The sequence below is a fragment of the Morone saxatilis genome, unplaced genomic scaffold (genome assembly GCF_004916995.1).
Source record: "Morone saxatilis isolate NCDOM2014 unplaced genomic scaffold, NCSU_SB_2.0 Contig1, whole genome shotgun sequence".
Taxonomy (NCBI): Eukaryota; Metazoa; Chordata; class Actinopteri; family Moronidae; genus Morone; species Morone saxatilis.
In genome coordinates, this window is record NW_023339651.1 from 17,808,688 (window position 1) to 17,816,685 (window position 7,998).

General features: G+C 37.6%; 1 protein-coding gene across 1 annotated transcript in view; it reads right to left on the minus strand.

Moving 5' to 3' along the window:
* Positions 1 to 7,998, minus strand: part of LOC118334266 (ryanodine receptor 2-like) — a gene marked incomplete in the record, with an annotated part of 114,618 nt that overhangs the window by 93,131 nt on the left and 13,489 nt on the right.

Genomic DNA, 7,998 nt, shown 5'->3' on the forward strand with positions numbered 1-7,998 from the left:
TCAGGTAGTCAACAATCCAGGACAGTTGTGAACAATCTTGGCTGCACTGGCTTGCCTGGTCCAAACACTATGACAAACACTTGTATGATCAATTTGTTATTTGAAAATCAGAATTTTATATTTTAGAAAACAAAATAGTGGAAATGTGGAAAGACAATTTTTTTCCCCATACTAATCCAGACATGGAAATGACTAACAATGTAGGATAAGTGTGGCCTTGATAAAAAACACAAGTCTGCACGGGTGTCAAGTTGGAATACAGCTTGACTGAGGTTTGTGACTGTAGACTCACTGTTCACAATTCTGAACCTCTTTTATCTGCAGTTGGGACCTCACAGTGCTAATGGTTAAGATTATATGGATGCACTAGGACTATATGAACTTTTGTCTCATTCTCTTATTCAATTCATTATTATGCTTATCTGAATCCAAATGAATAAATCAGTAAAACCTTCAACTTGTGTCTGTAGGGGATGATCAGCCTGGTATTGGAGTGTATTGACCGTCTTCACATCTACAGCAGTGCAGCTCATTTTGCTGAGGCAGTAGGAAGGGAGGCAGGAGAGGCCTGGAGCTCCATCCTCAACTCCCTCTACCAACTACTGGGTATACACACACACACACACACACTTGCACATGTAAATTAAATGTTAAACCAGACTTTACAGAGGGCTTCACGGAAAGTCATCAAGTTAGATGAAATCAATTATTCAAAGAGATGAAAAATATTAAACACAGATGTGGAAATAAGGAGAAAGATTATCACATTATCATATAATAGCAGCACCTCTTAAGTTATGTCTCTGCTCTCCTGTCCCTTGTCCTGTCCTCCCAGCGGCACTAATCAGAGGAAACAGGAAGAACTGTGCTCAGTTTTCTGGTTCCTTGGACTGGCTGATTAGCAGACTAGAGAGACTGGAGGCCTCATCTGGTAGGTCAGCTTGCCTTTAACAAGACACTACAGCACATGAAAGAAACCTGACCTGAGCAGTATTTTTTGATGAGTTGATTAGTTTACAAGTGTTTAGCAATGGGATAATATACCATATTATTGCGCCATGATAATTATAAATTGGGATAAAACTGCAATATAAGTGAAGTCCATTTACCATTTACTTTCAAGTGCCTGGATGATTTGGGAATACTGTCCCTGGTTTTGAATGCTTACTGTATGTGTGTTTGTATCTTTAGGAATACTAGAGGTGCTTCACTGTGTGCTCGTGGAGAGTCCTGAGGCACTAAATATAATCAAAGAGGGACACATCAAATCCATTATATCTTTGCTGGACAAGCATGGACGCAACTACAAGGTATTCTTAAAAATATACAGTACTTGTATACATAAACTGAATATCTTTCACACGTGTGTACAAGCTTCCATTATCCACCTTGAAATCAGTTTCAAAGTCATGTGCAAATAAACCACATTTATTTGTGTGTATTCATACTGTAACACTAACATATGTGTGTACCGTTCTAGGTTCTGGATGTGTTGTGTTCGCTGTGTGTGTGTCATGGTGTTGCAGTTCGCTCCAACCAGCACCTGATCTGTGACAACCTGCTGCCAGGAAGAGACTTGTTACTGCAGACCTGCCTGATCAACCACGTAAGCAGGTATACACACAAAATCAATTGAATTTTTATTTATTTTTTAATATTGTACCAGGATGTCCCATTGAGATCAAAAATCCCTTTTGCAAGAAAGACCGTACAAAATGACAACATATGAAAATGCAACTTACGGTATACAACTTCAGAAAGAAACCATTCAAGTCTTGTTCAGAGGTTTGCTGTGGTGGTGTGAGTTTGTTAAAGCATACTGACATACTGGTGAACTGACAGACACAGAGCGGTGAGCTGACCCAGAGCAAATAAAATGAAGCAATTTTATACACTAGAGCAAGAGACAGTATATAAATGGTAGCGATTGATAACGCAGTCACCAGATGTTACATGATTAACATTATCACCAAAAGGCAGTAATCAGATGGCATGTGATTACCAATGGAAACAGAAAGGCAGGAAAGGGGGGGGGGGCAATTGCATGATGACCTAAAAGATAAATTAGCAGGGGGTAAGGAGACAACCAGAATATATATTTATACAAATACTAGCAGCAGTTGCACACCATGAAAGCTGTGTGGCAGGGAGCTTCCTGTGTTTCTTAATACTTTAATGTCAGGCTAGAAATTTTCTAGCACAACCAGCTTTTGATATTCTTGCTGACGCACATGCATCCTTGATACTGCTCGCATTACCAAGATAGACCAGAATAAAGGCTCCCGATGACAAGACTCCAAGGGGTTTGTGGAAAAAAATCTATGAAAAAAGCCACTCAAAAGGGCAATTCTCCAAGCGTACCTCAAGTGTGACATATATCCAAGGTGAATGACTAGTCCCACTGCTATTTTGCATGAGTCAGGTCATAATCAAGCCCAGATGGGTTGAAAGACAGTGGATTCTTTCTAGTGTGGGGAGGATGGCGCATGGAAAAAAAAGGGAAGGGACATTAGCAGGTGGAAGAGTCAAATCAATGGAGGGTAGTGCTCAGTAAGCCACTGATAACTTCAAGAGAGACATTACAACCCATGTACGCTTGAGCAGGTAAGACAGATGCCAAGCTCAACACTGAAATACAATTCCATGCAAGCATAATTCACCCTTCAAAGTCATCGGCTATCCAGGTGTTATGAGTGCAAGGGGATGGACAATTAGAAGCTGCTGCGTCAAGAAACTATCTTGTTGATTGGGGTTCCAACGGTAAAGTCAAGCATACAAGTATCAGGTTTAACAAAAAGACAACGCTGGAAAAAGGTCAGGGCTACAAGAGTGTGGTGTTTGAAAAGGGATAGTGATATTGGCACAGAGCAGATTAAGAAAAGTTACAGCGGGGGGTAAAGTCCCATGGGAGCATGTTCCATATACCAAGTGTACCACCATCCCATGAAAGAGAGGTGACTGACATCTGAAAATACACAGGGGCTGGAAAAGGCTGGACAATACAAACAATACTCGGGTCAGAAAGAAACAGGGTCACTTCTATGTGTTAGCTGGCAAGGTCTGCTAAGACAATTTGGACAAGAAGCAAGATTGAGATATGCAGGTAAGAAGGTTACAGTACATGATCCTGCAGAAGTAAATTATGTAACTTCGACCGCGCCACATTCCAGAAGGAGAACCTCTAGGGAAAGATGCAGGGATTTTATGATCCAGTCAAGTGTGAGCTCGCTATGTGTAAATCACCCATCGGGTTGGTGTGGGAGTCCCACTGTGGAACCTCGGAGTAGTGGCAATCTATGATTCATCGCCGATGGCAGGTTCGGTGGGAGCGCCCAAAGATACCCAGTTTGTATTGTGTATTTTACTCTAACTTGGGACCAAATTTACTAAATAAACATCATGGCTGGTATGGAAGCGACTTGAAAGCCTAGCAACATTCTGGAGAGCAGTACACTTAGTTAGGGACCGTTTACTGAGTTTAGGTAAATCAGGCAGAAGCCGGCTCATTTCTCCATTAAAGTGCATTGGTACTTTCCTGTTTATTTGATTGTGCAGCAATGGAACTCCCCTGTGGCCAGACAGTTTCAAGGAAACCCTACAGGATCCCTATCAAAAGGTGCAGTTATAGGAGCAGTTATAGTGCAAATTATTATATCAAGCACCACAAATTAACAAAGCCTAGTTTAGTTTAAAACCACTTAATAGACTATAAATCTTTCACATTAATTATGCAGTATACATTAACATGGGTTATAGAAAAGTGTGGATACTCTGATGTTGGAAGTAACTTTAAAAAAGGCAGAGAGTAAAATAGGTACTGCTAAAAATTTATAAAAAATGAAATAAAAACAAATAAGAAGAGAAAAAGAACATAGGCAGTGCTAAATCTTATTCAAAAGATCTCCACCTTAAAATGATAGACAAATCACACACAAAAAAATATAATACAATGAAAGAAAAGAGCAAGTATGATTCATATTAGACTTTAACTTGCATCTTCACTAGCCGACAGAGCACGCCCATTGTTTGCATTTGGAAATAGTGACATATTTTGTCGAAATTTGGTTAGGCGGAGCCATACTACCCAAGTTATGTACATTTTGTATTGCTTCTCATTATAACAATCTACCTCAGGATTAATAAAAGCACAGAGTGGAGAACACTATGGGAAACAGGTAAAATAATAACACAACACATAAAAAAATACAAAACATGCGATTGGGACGCAATACAAGTAGAGTTATTTTTTGCACGAGGTTGGAACAAAAAACACTTCAAAGTGATGTCATGAATTTAAAAGAGTGTGTGTCCTGACCAATAGGATAATGATTAACAAATAAAAAAAAACAGTGAGAAGATTTTAAGATACCTGACAAAATACACAGACAAAAATCAATAAAATCACAAAAAAGACAATAAAGAAATAGCGATCATGATGGATATAAAGAGAATAGGAAGAAAAAAAAGATAGATTAAAAAGGAAGACTATAACATATAATAAAACATACAGAACGGTGGGAAAATGGATCATTGCAAAGAATATCATAGCTGAAACTAGGACCTAGATATATATAGAAAAAATAATATGTGATTAAGATCGCTTCCATTCTAATTTAAATGTCAAAATAATTAGTATTTGGAATACTACAAAGATTGTAAAAAAATAAAATTATTTAATTATAAAATAATATAAAAAAAACGAATTTAAAATAGAGATGGATTAGATAATGAATACACAAAGTGTGATGTAGTATAAAAAAAATAGACAACAACGAGAGAGAATAGGCATCATAATAGATAAAAATATTAATAGAAACAGGAGGTAGCATCCAAAATGGGATTCCACGCAAAAACACGATTAGTATGTTGAAATTAAAGAATAAGGTGCATAGTTTATACCTAATAGGCACACAGATGAACTATATACTAGCAAAGAGGAAGAGAAAAATGTATTCACAGGCAAGAAACACCTCCTAACGTGATCTTTAAGATTACAGCCACCATTCAAAAAAAAACGAAATACAGTACAATTAACTCCTTTATTAAAGCATATATAAAATTCTAAGCATTAACAGAGAGGAATCAGGTAGAAGACATGAACAGGGCATCAATGTAACGTATGTGATAACGATTTTGTGTTCTGGTGTGTAGTGACAAGTGTGGGTGTACAAAAATTTTGTGACAATTTTTGACAATTCAGCGTTCTCGCTCTGATGTGCAAAGTGTTGTGAGGCAGAGTGTGTGTGGGCTGTCAGCATGAGAGCAAAAACGAAAAGTTGCTGTAAGAGCATGCAGCGTCAAAAACAAAAAAGGCTCTCTCATTACAAAACCTTGATTTGAACCACTCTATGAGTTCTTGCACTTCGCATTTACCATAATTATTCACTGTTGGAAACAACTACTTAAGTGGTACAGCAGCAGCATGCAACGCTTTTAGGAGAGAATGGCATTTGTATGCTTGCCGAATGATAATAAGCATGAGTGCTTTATTGTTGAGTGTGAAGAGAAAAACACTAAAATCTAATAAAGTAAGTCATTTGTCAGATCATGTTTTTGCCAATGGAAATTTACATATAAAATAAACTAAAAATAAAAAAAAATAGATGTACTGATAAAAAAACACCAATGAAATTTAAATAATAGCAAGTGATGAGTAAAAAAATAAAGGACAATTATAGTATAATGTTAAGAATAAACATATGTCAAGATATAACTAGTAGGGTAATGGCCTAACTGTCTTAGATGGTCCTCCAAATGATAAGTTCCTGTTTAAAACAGAAAGATGAATACATGGAATATACTGTTGGTGTACCATTAAAATAGGAATAAAGTTCAAATAGCTGACTTTCAAGAGAATAATTACATAACAAATAAATCATAAATTAAATTAAAATGACATTATGGGTCTCGTTTCTGCTTTCAGGGCTGCTAGTGTCAAAGAACAAAACGAAACCCAATAAACATGCAAGTTAAAGGAGAAAGTCATAAGCAACTATACAAAGCATATATTTATGTGTTGTTATTTTCAATGCATAATGAAAACTCGTATTTGTTGTAACAAAACTGTTTTACATCTTGGATTTATTTTTTTATAACCTTCCTGCTCTGTGCTTATGGCATTTATAGACACCTGGATTCATTTTGCAAAAACAGAAAGTTGGTAGCTATTGTTTTTTTTAATCAATAAATTCTGTTTTGTGTGCCACCCTTATTCCTTTTCCACATTTAAAGAAAAAATTTTTTTTTGTGTGTGTTAAAACACTAGATGGCAACACATGGGGGTTATATCAGTTATATAGAATATTTCTCATAAACAATAAAAATAAATTCGGTATAGTTTCTTTAGTACAACATTTTTTATGGTATACAGATTTTTTGTATTACAAATGAGATCAAAAATTTTTTGCTCAAGATCTTTTTATTGTCTGGGCTAAATCTATCACAATTGGTATTTTATTTTGTCATTTTCCTTTTAAAACAAGTTGAAAAAATATGTGATAGAATATTGGAGATGATCAGTTAAGCCATTTTATCATTTTCTCTGGTTTTTTTCTGGGTGGTGGACAGCCGCAGGGGGCAACAAACTTCAATGTGCACCTATGCCATTATGGGTTAATTCAAGAATTTCTTATACTCAAATGTTTATTTTCAAACTTTTCTTTGTGTCAGAAGTATGTTTTTTTTTTTACTTTCCTCTATATATGTGCTTTCTTTCTTAACTTTCTTAGTAGTTATGATTTGGACCAATTTTTCAATGCTTGTTACATTTTAAAGCACTGGTGCGTTCTTTTGGCTGTGTTAAATTTTTAAGCAAGTCGTGCGCAGTTTTTACTTTAAGATTTTTTTATCGGAAGTAAGCTGAAATGCAGTTTTTTTATGCTATTTTTTTTCAGCTCACTGGTTTTCTTTGCATCCTGAGAAATTTAAAAATTTGGGTCTTGTGGTGGTGTATCATACACTTGTGTACCTTCCAAGATGATTTGCCATGGCCCAGACTTTGTTCTTTTTCCATTTACTTACATATTAAGGAGCAATTTTTGCCCAATCGAGCAGTTGCCAGGCGAGTGTTAGAGTTCATGTGTACGTTTTGGTGTGATTAAAACGGAGACTAGGGGGAGAGAAAACCACAATCAAGTTAGAAAATAACAAAAGTGAGCGAAAGAGAATTGCATTCTGAGCTTTGGAATTTCTCTTCGCCCTCCACATTCTGCTTTGACATAACTGCTTCAGTTGAATTCGTTTTAAGATACATCAACAGCAGAACAACAATGGGTGGATTCAGCACCTTGTAGCTATCATTTCGACCTCTCACTTCAGCATGGTACTGGTTGTGCTGTGTGACACCCTCAAGGATGAGCTGACTGGGGCTGCAGGAGTAGTAAGTTTGGTCTAGCTTTTCGCATATGCTCTGGGTGTCCCGTAACAGATGCAGGAGGGATCAGGTTCCTACTCCCTGATCAGGTCACAGCTCTAGGGATGATGCTATGGAACCAGTACATTGCGAGTGACAAGCTGCGGACGTGTCAGTTTTCCCCTTCCTGTTGGTGGAAGGCGGCCATGAAGCTGAAGTCGGAGCCGTTCCCGCTATGTGGATCCAGCTAATGCTGCTTTGCAACACACACCTGAGGAATGATGGTAGTTCTAAAGTTAAGTTGGTCTGTAGTTTCAGTGGTTGAGGATGTCCATGGTCAGGTGAAGCCAAGAATGGTTATATGACAGAGTCATTCAGAAGTCTTACAGCTAAATGTCACTTTCACCATTTCACACAGCATTCTGGTATGTGCATGGCTGATGACTGCATGCAAAGGAGCCACGCTAAGTCAGAAAACAGAAACTAATTCATTCAACTTTCATCTCTCTCTTTTCCTCTACTCCGGTTCCCTCCGGCAACCACTCTCAAGGGGCCTGTCACGCACCAGGCCTCCTGTCCTCGGCCTATCTCCGGCTGGCCTGCTCCTTCCAGCGTATTTGTACATTGGCTAGATTGCACAGTGATTC